The sequence below is a fragment of the Protopterus annectens genome, chromosome 6.part0, assembly GCF_019279795.1.
Source record: "Protopterus annectens isolate FY-2018-M chromosome 6.part0, PAN1.0, whole genome shotgun sequence".
Taxonomy (NCBI): domain Eukaryota; kingdom Metazoa; phylum Chordata; order Ceratodontiformes; family Protopteridae; genus Protopterus; species Protopterus annectens.
Window position 1 is genome coordinate 1,319,796,893 of NC_056737.1, and position 19,336 is coordinate 1,319,816,228.

General features: G+C 38.9%; 1 protein-coding gene across 1 annotated transcript in view; it reads left to right on the plus strand.

Moving 5' to 3' along the window:
- The window catches only part of LOC122804788 (protein mono-ADP-ribosyltransferase PARP14-like), a gene marked incomplete in the record, with an annotated part of 1,493,437 nt that overhangs the window by 556,306 nt on the left and 917,795 nt on the right, over positions 1-19,336 (plus strand).

The following is a 19,336-nucleotide window of genomic DNA, read 5'->3' on the forward strand; positions in this document are numbered from 1 at the left end:
CTAGACCGTCAAGAGGAGAAGGTAAACACTTGCACCACACCACACCACACTCATCACATAGTCCCTCAAAACCTACACCACCAAAACACACACACAGAAACACAACATACACCTACATTCATGGAGGCTCTCAAAAAAAGTCTACCCAAGCAACAGGGACCTCCAAAGCAGAAACGCAAGCAACCTCCACCCCAACACAACCCAAATGACACATAGCCCACAAACTGTATACCACTCAACCACAGCCCATAAGGCATAACAACGTACCCAACACTCTAGTCATAGGTGACTCTATAGTTAGGCACACGCTGATGTTCCACTCACCAGGCTAAACAAGGAGAAAGTTACTGTCAGCTGCCTGTCAGGTGCCAGGATCCGCCACATAATGCATGAATTCAGGTGATTCCACAGCAAGTACAAATATGACTCTGTCATTGTCCATGTTGGTGTGAATGACCTGAGACGTACCTCCCTGGACTACATGAAAAGAGACATGGAGGAGCTTTCTGATCTTGTAGCCCAGGCAGGTATGACCCTAGCCCTGAGTAGCATCCTGCCATCACTCAGAATGATACCACAGTACAAGGACAAAATGATCGACTTAAACAATTGGCTAAGCTTCTGGTGTCATTCTAAGGGGATCCAGTATCTGCCTGCCTGGGATAACATGATTGACGAACCACGATGCTTTGCCAGAGATGGCCTGCACCTGTCACCCTTGGGATTCTTGATACTGGCCAAGGCTCTTGCCACACCTATAGTGCCTTTTTTTAGGCAAGATTCAAATGACAAATTCACCACCATAACAGGTACAAGCAAGCAAAATCTGAGGGTAATGCTACTTAATGCTAGGTCTAAACCTCAAAATGCACTCACTCGAGGCACTCCTTAAAATGGAGAACATAGACATCTGTGAAGTGACAGAGACCTAGTTCAAGGCTCCAGAGAGCACCCCTGCATTACCAGGCTATAATTCATACCACACTTTTTGGCCACCTAACCTGGACCGAAGCACTAAAGGCGGAGGCATGTCCATATTCATTAAGGATATCCACACCTCCAGGCTAGTTGCTCAGCATAATGCATCTGAGATTATCCAAGTGCAACTAACTTTGGGCAAGACCGCAATGCAGATTGCAGCTTGCTACAGATCCCCCACCATGCCCCAGGATTCCCACTCCTCCTTTCTTGATAAATTGGAACATATTAGGGTACAACCTAACACCGTAATAATATGTGATTTCAACTAACCCACCATTAACTGGAAAAACTATTCATGTACCAAATCTTGTGCTCAATGTTTTCTGGAATTCATAAATTCCAGTGCCTTGGATCAACTTATCCACACCCCCACTAGGGGCAGCAATATCCTAGACCTGGTCATTACCAACATGGGCAACCAGTGTTCCACAACAGAGGTCAATTCCTCGGTCAGATCTGACCACAAGCAAATCACCCTAGACATCCACATCCCACCCCACCCCCATTAGGGAAACCACCGTAAAAAATTTCTCCAAAGCCAACTTCACACTTCTGAAGACAGAAGTGCCAAACTTCACGACACCCATGCTGATGGACAATAGAGATACAACTGCTGAATCCTATACAATTGCACTTTATAAGCACTTACACAAGTGCATGGATCATGCAATCCCTAACAGAACCAAGATGCTATCCTCCAAAAAAAGGAATCCAGTCTGGTGGTCCCCTGCTATAAACCGACTCTACAACAGAAGAAAGAAACGGTTGCAAAAAAGAGTAAAATCCCATGATTTGAGGAACTCTGTGGTCAGCCTCAGTAAGAAGCTGAGATCCCTCAGAATCCTCCAATGCTAGTTACAAAAACAAAATTGCCACTGATTCTAAAGACAACCACAAAGCATTCTATAACTGTCAAGAATCTCAATGACAACACTCAGATCTGCTCTGAGTTACAGCACAATGGCACTAAATATACAGAACCAACTGATATTGTCAACATCCTGGCAGATAGTTTCAGTGCTAACTTTACCCCTTTCTCATCCCCTAAAGGACCCATCTCTGTACTGGAAGAATGCAAAGTACCTGTAATCATGGCTGCACAGGTAAAAAACACACTCTCCAAAGCCAAGAATACAGCATCTATGGGACCTGACAATATCCTAGGCTGCATTCTACATGAACTACAGAACAACTGGCACCCCACCTAAGTACCATGTTCAATCATAGCCTCACCTCAGGCTTTGTGCCCACTGAATGGCACACCGCAACAGTTATCCCATTCCACAAAGGGGGAGCAACCACGGACCCCGGGAACTACCACCCCATTAGCCTGATGAGCCTGGTCTGCAAGGCTATGGAGCGTATCATCATGGAACTTATAAACAATAACATTGGTAATCTCCAAACTCTGGACCCTACCCAGTTTGGGTTTGTAAAAGACAGATCATGTCTCCTAAACCTGATAGACTTCTTTGAAGAGGTCACCAAAGCCGTAGATGAGGGTAAGGTGATTCACACAGCCTATCTGGATCTCGCCAAGGCTATCAACATCATCCCCCCACTCTGGCATTATAGACAAACTCACTAAACTAGGTATAAATCCCTATGTCACAAGATGGGTTGCCAGCTGGCTCACTGACAGAACCCACATTGTGAAAGTAGCAGTCTCTAAATCCAACTTCAGATCAGTGACAAGTGGAGTACCACAGGGTTCAGTCCTGGGTCCTCTCCTGTTTAGTATCTACTTCTCTGAAGTACAAGCTAACACAGAAGGTCTTTGGCTAACAAAGTTCGCAGATGACTGCAAACTAGGAGCCATAATCAAAACTCCTAACAATGTGGACATCCTACAAAAGGGCCTCACTGAGACAGATGCCTGGTATCAAAGCCATGGCCTCAAGCTCAATGCCAAAAAGTGCATTGTCATCCCTTTTGGTAAAAACTCTGTACCCATGAACTACCATGAATTAACAGCGAAAGTGTGATAAGAAACCTTGGGACACAGGTGGACAGTAGTCTCTCCTTTGATAATCACATCGCCACAGTGGTCAGGAAATCCTTCTACGTGGCACACCTCATCACAAATGGTTTCTCATCCAGGAAAAAAAAAAGGTCATTATTCCCCTCTATTCATCACTCATTAGACCCATTATAGAGTACAATGCCCCTTTTGGTATGTACCTCACAAGACATCTACAACAACTGGAAAGGCCACAGAAGTACCTCACAAAGAGGATTACTGGTCTCAAACTGATGCCCTACGCAGGCCATCTCAAAAAAACTCCAGCTTTACTCTCACATATCGCCTACTCAGAGGTGATCTCTGCCTAACATACAAAGCTATATCAAACCCAGAACTGTTGGACATGCTCCACGTAAAGAAATCCCAATCCCTCCGAGCTACACGTTCTAGGGACCTAAACCTTGTCACCACAATAAACAGAACATGCTGGAGGGATATATTCCTGTCCCAGAGACTTCCCATACTCGAACAAACTACCTATCTATATCAAACAAAGCTCCTCATTAGCACTCTTCAAGAAAAATCTTGATGATTGTATAGGAGATAGGAAATTCACCCTGGGGATCACTTCTGTGGCTCTGCTTGACAGGGGCACAGGAAAATAATTTTCTTGGTTGGTAAAAGCCAGGCTGCCATTTGGCTAGGCTTATATAGGCCCTAGGGCCAATAGCCTAGTACCTACCTATGAACCTATACGTTCCATGGCCTTGCAGACCAGGCTCATCAGGCTAATAGGGTGATAGTTCCCAGGATCAGTGGTGGCTCCCCCTTTGTGGAGTGGGATAACTGTTGCTGTGCACCATTCAGTGAGCATAAAGCCTGACGTGAGGCTATGATTGGACATGGTGCTTAGGTGGGGAGACAGATTATTCTGAAGTTCATATAAAACGCAGCTTGGGATGTTGTCCAGTCCCATGGATGCTGTGTTTTTGGTTTTAGAGAGTGCAGCTTTTACCTGCATAGATGTGATTACAGGGACTCTGCATTCTTCCTGTATAGATATGGGCCCTTTAGGGGGTGAGGGGGGGGGGGGTAAAGTTAGCACTGAACCTATCTGCCAGGATGTTGACAATATCAGATGGTTCTGTAATTTATGTGCCGTGTACTGTAACTCAGAGCAGTTGCCATTGAGGTTCTTGACATCACTATAGAATGCTTTGTGGCTGTCCTTAGAATCTGTGGCAATTTTGTTTTTGTAGCTAGCTTTGGAGGATCTTATTTAAGGGATCTCCGCTATTAACTGAGGCTGACCAGGGAGCTCCTCCACTCATGGGATTTTACTCCCTTTTGCAGTAGTTTCTTACTTCTGTTGTAGAGTTTGTTTATGGCTGGAGACCACCAGATTGGCTTCATTTTTTTTTTGGAGGATAGCGTCTTGGTTCTGTTTGGGATAGCATGATCCATGCACTTGTGTAAGTGCCTATAGAGTGCATTTGTGTAGGATTCAGCAGTCATAACTGTATTGTCCATCTGCATGGGTGTCATGAAGTTGGCTTTGTAGAAAGTTTTTACCATGGTTTCCTTAATGGTGGGTGGGGGCAGGATGGCGGATATCTAAGGTGATTAGCTTATGGTTGGATATGACCAACGAGGATTTCTCTTTTGATATTTTTTACAAATAAAACCATTGATTTTATCAACAGAAATAAAAGTAAAGCCGGGTGTTTCATGATTTGCATTGTTTAAACAGTGCACTCCTTTCTTTGAAACACTGCAGATCATTTTTGCTTTAATTTGCAAGAAGTTTGGCCAACATATAAGCTTCTACAAGACATGTTACTACTAAACTCATCCACTCACTGCTCCAAAATATCATTGATTTCAAAAGATCTGTGTATTCCTGGAAGTAAAAATGTTGGGCCTACAAGCATATGTACAACATTTACAAGTACCACATGTACAAAATGTACACGCACCAAAAGGAAAACATCCAGCAGATTTAATTCCTGGCAAGGATTGTGTAGTTTGGGTGTTGTGGATTCTTAAAAGAAGCTAACTGCTGTCCTACTTTACCACGCCTTCTGCAAGAAAAAGTACATTTGTCTTTAACAGTAGAACAGAAGAAAAATATCAACCTTAAGAAGAGGCCAAAGCCTGTCAAAAACTACTGATTTCAAAAAAAAAAAAAATACTGCCAAATATTGTGGGGCATCTTCTGGTGAATACGGTTTCTCTGCTAATATGTTAACAAAGTGGTTGGTCCCAAGGGGTTCCTATTACATTATCGAAGTTCTGAAACTCCGAACACCATAAGATTGAAACCTTATCTTCGAAGTTTCAGAACTTCGATTAAGTAAAAAAAAAAAAAAAAAAAGAAACTCCTGCAAGTAGGGGAGCAAGCCCCCCTGCATCCCCCACACCCCCGCTCTTTAAATATACCAACTCCGAGATCGCAATACAGTGTGGAAAGGAAAGATTTCCCTTTACCGCACTGTAGTGTGATCTCGGAGTTGGTATATATATTACAAGAGTTAGTTTCTGTTTTTTTTTTTTTTTCATTCAAAATTGTAACACTTTGAACATACAAGTTCGACCTTGTAGTGTTCGAAGTTTTATAGTTTCGACAACGTAATAGGAACCCGGTCTCAAGCCCCTATATTTGGCTCTACTGACTACATTATGATTGTAGATCCTTGTTGTAAACTACATGTCGATTCTTGTGCCTGTTGCTCCATATCAAATAGGATCATTGCAGATCCTGTGAATTCTTCATGGATGCAGTTCTACTGAACCATCAGCTATTTTTGTTACAGTACATCCCAAAACCCAATAGAAAATAGACTGTGCTGAGCTGTAAATCTAAACTCAAAAGGGTGCTTGTTGAGAAAGTCAACAAAAGATAAGACATTTAGACACATTTGCAGTCCAAAGCAATCAGCAGTCACCCAAAGAAACCCTGCCACTCGCCAGTCTTGGGTAATTTTAAGCGAGATTGTTGGTGAATATAAAAGATTGACATTGCTGTAATTTGCTCATGTTAAGTTATTTTGGTTTTGCAGACATAGTGTACATTTGCATGAATCCAGTTTACTGTGACTGTTTTTTTAAACATAGACATTGGAGATGTGTGCAGTAGAAATGACTTGCCGTCAGTGGGTATAGGGGTTATCTGTGATGTGTAGGGGGGGTTGCAGTGCATCAAAAGTGGCATGTTGGCTGTATTTTTTACTTTCCATCATGTACATTAGTATTGTACACAATAAGCCATTGCCTGTGCTAGTCTGGGAAGGATGTGCATGTTAGCATCTCATCACTGGCACAGGGAGTAGCACTGATGTCTCACAGCAAGGATATGCATGTTACAGGCGGTAACATTGATGTCTCACAGTGAGGATGTGCATATTAGTGTCTCATCATTAGCACAGGGAGTGTCATTGATGTCTCTGTTAGGATGTGCATGTTAGCATCTCACCACTGGTATGGGGTGTAGCAGAATTTGTCTCAGCAAGGATGTGCATGTTAGAGTCTCATCATTGGCAAAGTGTGTAGCGTTGATGTCTCTCAGCGAGGATGTGCATGTTAGCGTCTTAGCATTAGCACAGGGAGTAGCATTGATGCCTCTGTGAGGATGTGCATGTTAGCAAATCATCATTTACAAGGGGTATGTAGCACTGATGTCTCACAGCGAGGATGTGCATGATAGCATCTCATCATCATTAACAAAGGGAGTAGCATTGATGTCTCATAGCGAGGATGTGCATGTTAGCATCTCATCATTGGCACAGGGTGTAGCATTGATGTCGTGACAGGGAAGATGGGCATGTTTGTATCATCATTGGCACAGGGGGAGTAGCATTGATGTCTCACAGCGAGGATGTGCATGTTATCTCATTATTGGCACAAGGTGTAGTATTGATGTCTCATAGCGAGGATGTGCATGTTAGCATGTCATCAATGGCACAAGGAGTAGCACTGATGTCTCACAGCTGTTGGTTATCTGAGTTTTAACTGCAATTCCTTCTGTGGAATCTGCATTTTTTATCTGTTGGTTTTAGCCAGATGTTCTGGTTTCATCCTTCAGATAATGCATGCCTTTGGCCATTTCTGCTTTTACTGTCATCCCAGTGTAACACCAGAAGAGTACACAGAAGTTAAATATTTTTGGAGGGGTAGACAGGTATACACCTTTCCCATATAGGATTTATATATCATTGCAAACATTTGTCATCTTTGTTTATTATGAACTATTATTTTGTTGGCTTTGAGCATTAAGCTTTAGGCACAACTTGTTTATCCTTGAAAGAAAAAGACTGAATTTATTTCCTAACTCATGACTTTTGTTTAGGTTATCACTGAATCAAAAGATTGCAAACAAAACCCATATGATGTACCTCAAAGCATCTTAGAACCATATTATCTCTTGGAATATAGCAGCCCCCAGGTTCTCGGCTTTAATTCCGTTATCTTTTGCTCACTTTTACAATGGTCCCATAATCATTTAAGGTGTGTTATAGGTATAAAAAAAAGGCTTGAGTAAGAAAAACTGTAACAAAAAAAAAGTAATCACTTTGGATGGTGTTGGGACCAGGATGGGAAAAAAGAAGGGGCACTGGAGAGGTCCATGGGGGTCCAATGTGCAACATTGGAAGTAATGGACCTCCTTTGTATAGGGGGACCTATTTTACCGAAGGCTGGCTTTGTTGATTACAGTCAGCCCATCTGAGGTATGCGTAGTGCATAAAGTGGCTATAATGATTGGGTAACTGAGGCAGTCTGTGGATGAAAGTAACTGACCCCATCTTTTTTCTCATAGGTGATGGTCACTGACCTGTAGTAGTGCCTCACACCATTCCAATTAGCTCCGCCAAGTTAGTTGCTTCCTGGAGCCTCTTCCTTGCTTTGAAGTTATTAGCTGCCACTGCTAGGTCTGAAACTCAAATGTCTATCATTATTTAGTGACCACAATCCTAATTTTTGGGGGGATTTTTTGCCAGGAAAAAAAATGCAAAGTTTGCAAGGGGCAGAGCAAGATATGAGGCAAAATCAGGAATAGTTCAGAGCATACATGACCCCTATACATGCATATGTATTACACATAATAATATGTACATACTCAGACTTAAGTACTTATCTTTCTACGTACTGGATAAGTGGCACACAGAAGACTAGTTAAAAGAAATACATATACACCCCAACCTGCAATACATGCTTACAGTGTTTACTCCATATAACAAAGAAATCCTTTAATGCCAAATTGATAGCTCTTCCAATATCTATACACTACTTTTTTCTGAGCTAAAAAAATAAAAAAACAAAGGCTTTTAGATGTGAACACAGGAAAGGCAGAGGCCACTCTGCAAAACTGGGAGCCAACTTACTAGAAGTGGCCACTCCACTAAAATAAATCCTTGTACGTCTGCCATGAGTTTCATTTGTCACATTTTGTTATCTTTGTAACTGGTGAAATGCATAGCTGCATGGGTGGTGCACAGGTGTTGCTGCAGCCCACAGTAATCTTGCCCTCCATGTATATACTATTCCAAACACCATAAGCTGTAAAAAAAAAGAAAAACATCACATTATGCTGGCCATTTAATGTACCAACTTATAACCCTGCATCCATCTACAGCCCAGGATAAATTATTTCTTTTGTATGTAGTACACACTTCAATTGTTCTTCCTGTTGCAAATATTTCCCATTCCACATGCCTTTTATAAACACTGATCAGTTTTACTCACTCAGTGTTGTTCACATACTGGTGGATTTCTGTGGGACACTGTGTGGAACAGTATACTTCCTCTGCAAAATGTTTCTCTCATTCCCCCAAGGCTGCCTACATGGGAGTAGTGTACCAGTTTTAAGCTTTCTTTCCTGTGTGATTAACTCCTGTTCTCTGTATGTCTTAATGAGCACCCTAGCAGCAATACGTTTCATATGCAATTGTGAGTAAGTGAAGGGGTCTCGCATTTTCTTCGTAGCTACAATTAAACAAACAATGTAAATTTGCCTGTCTGTTTTCTTACTGTAGCAGTATGACTGTTAGATTGGACTGATTTGTTTAATGTGCCTCTGTCACATATTTCATGGTGCTGCTTAGTTGGAGCAGTAATTCAGTACTTTGCAAACTACTTGTGCAAGCAGTGTTACCTGTTTTCATTGAGTTTGTGTTGGCCAGTAAAGACTACTGAACACATGGTTTTGGGTGACGTAAATTACAATTGTTATCTTAACTGTACCATAACTGACAAATATAACTGTACTCTTTATAAGGCATACAATGTTCGCTCCTAACTATTTCAGTGAGATGCATGTTGTGATAGAAAAGTGCAGGCAGTGTCCTAACTAAATCTTACTGATATATTGCATGCTTGGATGTTCTCTGCAAAAGCATACATGTTTTACTTTTTTTTTTGCAGTGAAATGCAGATCAATATGTATATCATTTGTCATTTGAAAAAGTTGCTGTTTACACACTTGCAGATGTCATTAACTTGTTTTAGTTGACATAGAACTGTGTTAATATGTGAACTGTATAAAGTGGTTGTTATTTCTATGTTAACAGTTTTAAAAGGTAACTTGATTTGTAGAGCCTTAGGACTGGGGGGATATGAGACATATTTCATGAACAATGTGCAGACATGAACCTTTGTTTTTATCAACTGATGTATACAATAAAATGTGTGATATAAAATAATGAAGTATGTCTCTGCTCAACTGGCTCAGGCCATGTCCTTTCAAACGTTGATGTCCCCAACCAGGGAAGTACAGAACCAACTAGAAATGCACCATAGATGCAAGTTGCCTCATTTCCTATTGCTGAAATTCAAGTTGCCAGAGCAAGCATGTTGCTATTCTTTTAAATTCATAGTCCAGTACTAGGCTAGCTGCGTTTGGGGCCATTTTAAGCCTAGCCAATTTCCCTTGTACTTAAATTAACATATATTTTGTGTTAGATTGGCCTTGTTCATCCCATGGTTGATGATTATATATTACCCCTAGTGAGAATAACTGGGATCATACCATAGATAATTTGAGGGGACCCATGCATGGGTTAATGCATTTAGGAGCTGCTTGTGTTCATTAGTATTATGGGGGCAGTCCTGGGATAAATTTTCTATTGTCCATCTCTAGATCCAAGTTGTGCCTGATTATGGGCAGGGATGATTTTTGTTTTATGTGGGTGGGGGAGTCTGTTCCAGAGTAGCAGTAACCTCTGTGAGATATTCCCATCCCTCCCTACTGTTCTGTTAATGTCGCAGAAGAGGTTTAGATCCCTAGACTGACTATTTCTGATGCCATTTGATCTGCAGGTAGTCCATCAGTATTGGATTGAAGGATGCCTAATATGTCAGACACTGGCCACCTCTTTACAATCTGTAATATATAGAATATAGCGGCAAGGCTTTGAATCATCCCATGTAGGGCATGTTGTTTAGGCTTTGTATACTTTTAGCAAGGTATCTCTGTGGGTGTTCCACTTGTTGCATGTGTCTGGACAGATGCATTTCAAGGGCATTATACTCAATGATTAGTCTAATGAGGGTTGTGTATTTTATATATATATATATATATATACATATATATATATATATATATATATATATATATATATTTTTTTGTAGTTGGCAAAATGAGCTTTGAGACAAAGGTACCCTACTGTTTAATATAGTTGAATTTATAGAAAAGTATTAGTTTGCTCATTGTTTATATATAAATATATATATATATATATATATATATATATATATATATATATTTTTTTTTTTTTTTCCCTGGGATCAGAGTATTACTTTAGATATATTGATACTATTTTCAGAGAAATGCACATCATATATTGAACTCAACAGAGGGTAGGGTAGTTTTTTTCTAAAAAGTGGTGTTCTATTAGATGACAGAAGATCTAGAATAAAATATTACAACAACTATGGAACAACTTATGATACAGTATCTAGAAATATCTAGACAAATAATTTCCTTATTACAAGGAAATAAAGACAACAACAAAAATGATAGTATTACCAGTTCACAAGTTGAATTATTTACCTTACACACTCCACCAGGTACTAGTAAGAATAGAAGTAACAACACAGGTTTTACCAAGGGTTGATGTTCACAATAGTAATACCAACAGAATGGGAGATGTCAACAGAACCAATAGAACAGGAACAACACTACTTGATATGGACAATTTCCTATTACCTCCAGTATTGGGAGATGAATTAAAGAGGACACAAAACCTTGATTTAGGGACACTAAATTCACAGTTAAAAAGTTTGAAAAACTAGCTAAAAAATACAAAGCCTTGCAGATGGACAGTGTTTTTTTGGAACGTTCTATTGAACTTAATCAGGTACCAAGAGGCCTTAGGATTTTCAAATTCCCATGGGCATTGAGGCTAACTCAGAAGCGTATGGGAACATGCTGGAATTGTTTGATAGAACGGGGTTGGATTTGATGAGAATTATCATCAGGGACAACACCAACAAACTTGTCAATTTAAAGAATGAACTGATTACACTTAAAGTATTATGAATGACTTGTTTGATAGTTATAGAAACAGGTTTGAGAAGATTATGATTGATCTTGACAAGTTTGTAAAAAACAGTATGGAAAGAAAACAAAGGAAAATCCTAAGGGACACAAATGAATATAAAGATAAGAAGGCCTACCCTAAGCCAACTAAAAAAAGAAGTTGGGGAACCACCAGAAAGGAGAGAAACATTTTGGTCAGAGGCAGGGGGGGTGGAAGTTGTACAGGCTGACACAGATGAGGGAACTGTTTTTTTAGAGAACCCACCCCCATTAAGGCATTCCAATCGATTAAGGAACCGGGGCAATCACAGAATTACACAGACGAAAGAACATCCCACTGGCAAAACTTCCAGGCAAGAGGCAATTGGACTGCAAACTTCCAGGCAAGAGGCAATTGGAGAAGTGGGGGGCAGAGAAGGAACAATTCCAATAGGAATTGGTATTACAGGTAGAGCAACCACAATTGACAACAAAAAATACAGACTACATCATTGATGATGCTGATATGGTTCCGGACAATACTGACTACATAGTTGAGGTTCTACCAGAAAAAGAACTAAACGATTTATTAGTTATTCCTTTTAATTCAGACACCAATATAGACAACAATGAAGGTCCATCTATTGTCAGTGATGGTTCTTTCAATATTTACAACTATTCAGATTTAACTATATCTGATGGTCATTTGAGTCTGATGAAATAACTTCAAACATGATGTAAGTAAACTCATTATCAATTTGAAGTTATACACTAGACAACTCAACTTAAAACTATATTTTACGAATAAATGTAATGTCACAAGAGAGATGCAGACAATAACAGTCAAGAGGAGTAGTTTATTCCACCATACAATCCCTTGGTACTAGCCTTTTAATGTCTATGCATCTCCCAGATGAGAAGGGTGATTGACACCAAGTCATATACTCCTAAGAACTTGACCTCTGCAAAACAATTTTGCTTAAAGGAACTTTCGACTAACAGACACTATAGGGTCATGAAACCTGACAAGGGGGGAGGGGTAGTCATAATGTCAAATATAAATTATTCATGGAACATGCAGAATATACTGCATGATTCTGGTACTTATGAATTGGTTTCCAAATTTGACGCATAAAGGGCATACACACAAATTGACTGGCAAATCTATGATTTCCTTTGTGAGGGAATAATTAACCAAGATGAATATAATTACTTGGCAGTAGAACATCTAGTTATGCCCAGTCTGTTTGGAATTCCCAAGATACACAGACCAGACAAACCCCCCACCCCCCCCTTTTTGTGTCAGCAAGAGGATCAAAAATGGAACCCTTGGCAGCATATATTGATACTATTAGCAAAAACACTCTTGATTGTATACCACATACATTAAAACACTCCTGACATTGCCTTGATTGCCTTAGGTCCTTGTCTAACACAACTGTGGGGGACTTTTGGTTTGTTACAATTGATATAACAAATGTATTCTCTGTAATACCCCACAATATAGGGTTGGACTGTTTTTCAAGGAGTTTGGCTAAACACAGTCATATTCATCAGATAAAAATAAGTCTATTGGTTGACTTAATGCAGATTGTTCTGGAAAACAACTATATTCACTTTGAGGGAGAATTTTACAAGCAATGTACGGGGGTAGCAATGGGTGCCAGATGTGCACCCATTTATGCTAACCTGATATTAGCTGACTGGGAAGAACAATATGTTTTGACATCCAATTATGCATCCAAAATGATTATTTAAGAGTTTTGGATGACATATTGTTTTTATAGAAGGGCTCCCGTGATGAGCTGAATGACTTTAGAGCCTATTTAAATCACACTACAACTTTTTTGAAGTTTACCAGCAAGGGTGACAACAGCTCGATTGACTTTTTGGACTTGCATCTATACATTAGAGAAGGGAGGATACAAACTAGTCTGTTTAGTAAAAAGACATATAGTAGCACCTTTTTATATTTTGAGAGTTGTCATCCATATTATGTCAAGAAAAATGTAGTAAAAGGCCAGTTGATCAGGTCATCTCGTATAGTAAGTGAAGAAAGGACATTTTTAGAAGAAGTGGACATACTTATTGGGTTATTTAAGGAAAGAAGTTACCCCGTGGACTTATTGGTTTCAACTAAACATGACATTATCCAAAGAAGGGGAACTGATTTTAAACCTATATTACTAGATAAAGCACAAGATTTAGGAAAGGATTCTAGACATCTGCATGAACCCAATGATATCCAGACAGGCATGGTGTTACAACGTAACACCACGTCCGATAAGGTAAAGGAAATTATTCAAACAGGATGGCATAATATATTTTCTACAGACAAGCTAAACACCTTGGGAGATGGTCCCAAATTTATAAACAGCAGGGGTTTAAACATTAAAGAACTTCTGGAAAAAATATCTAAACCCACAAGTCACAAACCTGCAAGGATGGCCAAATGTGGAAACTGTAAAGCTTGTAAATACATTAATGATGGTCCCTATGTTCAAATTGGTAACTACAAAAGGTCCCTGACATGTCCTGGTTACTGTAACTGTAACACCAATATGGTCATATATGTGGCAACTTGTTTATCGTGCCCAGCGTTTTACATTGGTATGACCACAAGAAAATTAAGACAAAGGATACTGGAACACATCAGGGACATTAACAATAAAAAGTCAACCAGTTATTTATTTAGTCACAGTAAGGCCTGTACCAACTACAAGAAATTTATATTTTTTGTTATTGACAGACTTTATACTAGAGACTTTGGTGGAGATTACAAAAATATGCTTGAAGTTAGAGAATGTCTATGGCAAATTAGATTGGATGCCAGCACATCGCCTGGCATCAATAACACTTTATCCTTGGCATGTATACTAAAACACAAAGCTTTAAGTATTTGAAAGTTCTGTAATTTAACAATAAAGAATAGCAAGGGGTTCTTATTGGAAGAATGTTCAGAGATAACATTTTTCATGGTTCTTTTCTTGATGTTAGAAAAATCTTTTTGATATGTCAAACTGTGCTGTACTAACAGGGGTTAACTTTTAGAGAATGACAAATTTATTGCATTGAAATGCTCATTGGTTATAACGTGATTTGAATTTCATTTAGAAAGGCTTGTTATTGTTCTGTTAACTGACTCTGAAGAAGCCCTTATTGGGTGAAAGCGCTTAGTCAGTTCAGTTGTTTCAGGTGTATTTATTGTGTTTTCATTGTTTGTTCCATTAAAGCTGTTGGTGATTTTACTTGGACATCACCAGAGTTTTCTTTTTACAAGGTATGGGATATGTGCAGTTTTACCATCTTCCATTCTTTTCACCTTATTCAAAGAGGTCCACCAGATTTAGTAAGCATGACCTGTGCTTGATAAATACAAACTGAGACAGGTGCAATGTTTGGAGGTTCCTTATGTCCGTATTGATCAATTCTATGATGAGTCTTTCCATGGCTTTGTATATGAGGCTGGACAGAATTATGAGTCTGTAAAAGGTCGTCTCTTATGCACAGTAATGACAGTAGCCATTTTCCACTCACTTGGTACAAAACCTGTATGAAGGCTGAGGTTCAACAGTGTTAGGAGATGGCCAAGTTATGCTTCATTCTATTTAAGATCCATACAGGTTATTTCCAGGACCCATCAGTGCAGTATTTCTAGTTTTTGGTAGTGCTTTCAGGACTTGATGTTGTGTTAGCTGGAGGCAAGAGAGATGTAAAGTTTGTAAAGTTTGAGTTGAATGTATCAGCCAGTAGGCTAGCTACATCTTCATCCTTGGAGAAGGTAACATTACTTACAATTACCTCAGTGAATTGCTGTGTTGTATTTTTGAAATTGAGCATAACTTTAAAAAAAAATCCTTCTGATCATCTTTGACCTGGGTGGGTATTTAAGCCTCAAACTTGGCTTTGGTGGATTTTATTAAGCTCCTGAATTTTGTTTATTTCAATAATGAGGGCTCTATCATTCTGGGAATTGCTCTTCTTACTTTTGGTCAAAGTTTTCTTCCTTTTATTGTAAAGCTTGTTGATATTATGGTTCCACCATGTGGGTGTATTTCTGGGGGTTGACTTGCACTTGCTCCCACAGAGTATAGCTGCATCTTTGCAGCTGATTACATGTTGATATAGTGTGTGGGTGTACATTTCTCTATATTCAGTGAAATTAACTGGGTTTGGTGGGGATTTACTTAGATGTAGGTAGTTTGGATAGAATAGGTCTCCGTTATCAGTTTTATTTTGAAATTGAAGGCATTGTGGTCAGACCTAAAAAGTCATGAAGATAAGCAAGGGTTGATGCAAAATCCACCCCACCCCTATTAGTAAAGACAAGATCCAAGATGTTCCCACAGTGCGTACTCTAATTATTCCAGAACATCTGTATTAAGAAAGTACTGGGATCTCTGTAGATTTCTCAGATGGAGAATGACACTGATTTTTAGGATATAGTATGGTAGAAGATGACCAAAACCCTGCTTTTCCAAGGACTGCTGCCATTCTTGTTCTGCCTTGGCCCCCATGTCTTTGTAACAGATAAGCTCTTTAGTCTTACACACTCCACCATGTGCCTTCAAATCTAATACAAACAGCAAAGATATGGTGACCAATCACTGCTTAGATATCTGCAGTTCCCACACTGTTCATGAATCATTATTCTAGTTGCAAAACTTTTCTGAGACCAGAAAATAAAACGCCACTTGGTGCTAGTCTCACATTTGGAACCAAAGGCAGAAACATATTTACTCTGTTTATTTGTTAACAGAGTAAGTGAGGTGTCATCATGGACCCTTTCCAGCCATACAGGCTACAAGGTTTAGGGTAAATACAATGTATATGGACAGTTAAAATAAGCCAGTCAAACTTCATGCTTTCATGAGGTGGAAGGAAACCAAGGTATCTACAGAAAACCCATGGAGAGAACATATAAACTCCACAAAGGTAATGAACAAAGATCTGAACTGATCCTGGAGCTGTGAGATACAGATCTTAACTACTGAGCCAGTCCATATTTCATAACTTTCTCTGATTTTTGTCTCCTATTTTTAACCATGTATCTAATGATTTTTTTGATTTTCTAGTAAATCAACAAGGATCACAGTCAGTCATTAATGCCAGGCATTAAAGTTGCATACATTGTAACCCCCGGAAAGAAAATTTTATATATATTTTCTAGCACTTTTATTGAATCATCACTTGCGACATAAGCAAACTTGCATTTATATGAAAGTACTCAAACCATATTAACAAGTTCAGATTTACAAACATTATACATCACATACATTGTTACATATGATGCAGTCTAAGCAATATTACATAAATTATTCAATTCATGCCATCTGTTAAACCTAGTTTCTCCTCAAAAAAAATTTCTGGATGTATCTCTTCCCACAGTTTCCATTTTTTTATATGTAATTTATAGCTACCTTTTTCTCAAGGTTCCACTTCCTGTTCTTTTTTCTCTGTTAGAATATTCACTACTTCAAGTCTAGCTGGTTTAAATCTTGATTTCCATTTTATAGAAATTCCTTTTTTGGCAGCCCACAGAAATAAACTTAAAGCTTTATTTCTGTCTAGGCAATTCAGATCCTGTATTCTAGCTCAAAAACATTTCCTTAACTTCTCATTTCAGTATTCCTGACAGAGTAATCTGTAGAGAATTTTAAAGTATGCCAAATAATTACATACACAAACCAGTTACCCCTTTCATCCCCCTCAAACCTCCAATATTTGGCATCTACCTGATAAACATTTTTTGGAGTCTGCTTAGGTTATAAAAGTACATATGCAAACACTTTGTCAAAAATCCCAAATCTAGATTTTGTTGCATATTTGTGAGACATATAAATGTCCACTCATTGTTTTTTGTGAACTGCATATCTAACCTCTCTTCCCAACCTTTTCTTACCTCTTATTGATTCCTGCAGTTATTATCCCTATTTTATCAGCAGTTTCTCTTCTCAATTTCAGTTAAAAACTCAACTAGTGGAAGTCTCATTTAGAATTCCCCTATCCCGTTCTTTTCATCTGTACTTTGATATCAACTTCTGAAAATATATATTGATGAAAAACTTGCTGCACCAACTTTCTAAATGAACTGAGCATCGTCTACAAATTGTCTCCAATTCGGGGTCTCCATACTCTAGTATCCCTGACCCTGCCCAGAATTGTTGAGCAAAGAAGGTGAGCTGTAATGAGGTAATGTGCTGCTCCAACCTAGCCCTGTCATGGAAAAGTAGCATGAGATGTAATGTTGACATGTCAGGCTACCAGTTCTGCTCTAAGTTGAGGCTCTTCATTCTAAGTTGAGGATGTTCATTCTGTTCTGATGACAGTTCACATAAATGGTGTAAAATCTTTGATTTTGAAAAAGAGTATCCCTGATGAATTGACCGACAGTTTCTAGGACAATAATGCTGTCATCAGGATATTGCTAATACCCACTCTTCTGTTTAAACATTATTGTAGGAACTTTGGTTACTTTATACAGATATGCTAAACTTCATTGAACAGGTCACTCCTATAATCACCTCATGTGGGCCTCTGCTGAAAATGGGATTATGCACAGTTGGGCTTTCCTGATGATCAAATGTCAAACAAGTTAATTTTACCTCCATTTTGATTCCACAACCCTCACAGCCTCACTCTGATTAAGGCATATCTGGTGTAGTTTACTGTGCTATGGTGATGCACTCTATTTTAACCCTGTGGGATTCTTAACTTCACTATGCCCTTTCTTGCAGCGTCTCTTCTGCTGTATTTCATTGCTAAATGCCCCTTTCTCTCTAACTACTGTCTGTTATTCCTGACTTTTTTTTTATTACTTACAGTTCCCAAATGTCTTCTGCCTTGCATTTTGACACTGTCCTCCTATGCTGTTTTCCATGCAATTCAAGGCACTTAATTATCTGCTAGCTTCTACCACTTAAGTATCCCTAGCTTAGGAAATTGCTCCAGGGCAGAAATGTGATATGTTAGTGATCATCACTCTGCTGTCGCAGATTAGTATGATCATAAAACCATTTTATATATCATTTTTGCACTCCCACACCCCCCCAGCCCTGCTACTTTTATGTACATTAACTGAAAGATCACTATAACTTGGAATATGAAAAATTATTTTGAGATACTGCAGTCTATATCTATTTATACAAATTGTATCAAATGCACGTAAAGTGGTCATACATCACAAACCAACCATTAATTTCTAATATTTGAGTGATATCCTTTCAAACTACATGTATTGCTCATCCCTCCTTATGACACTCGATATCCTACTATATTGCTTGGGAGTGTTTCTATTTTATTTAGTTATTTTTTTCAGAACTGCTTGATCTAGTAAGCAACATATTCTGCTTTTGTTACATACTTTCTGCAGTTACTGTATAACACTGGGTTATTTAACTTTTCTTATGCACTAGTGTTATAAATTGGTATTTCTTTGCATCCATGCTTGTTATATTTATTTAATTTGTTTGTTTTGTTAACATTTTTGACAGGTTAGGTGGGCTGTTTCACTGACAATTTTTAGCCACAACCTGGCCTGGTTAGGTATTCAAGTTTCAACGGATAGTTGCAACTCTTTATTTGTACATTTCAGAGTCTTCTTCTTCTTTTGGCTTTTCCCGGTTAGGGGTCACCACAGCAGATCACCTGTTGGTTCATGATTGGCAGTGGAGTTTTACAGTTTCGAGTTGCCAGCCCAGCGCCCAACCTTCCACAGAAGGCACACACACATTTGCAGAACAGTGGAGTAACCTATGGAAGATTAAAATACATGACATGGCACAGTATATATTTGTATAATTCAAACAGTGTAGCAGTTTTTCCAGAGCAACAGTGAAGTGACAAAGATGAAATTAAATAACAATGACAATTATAGCTTA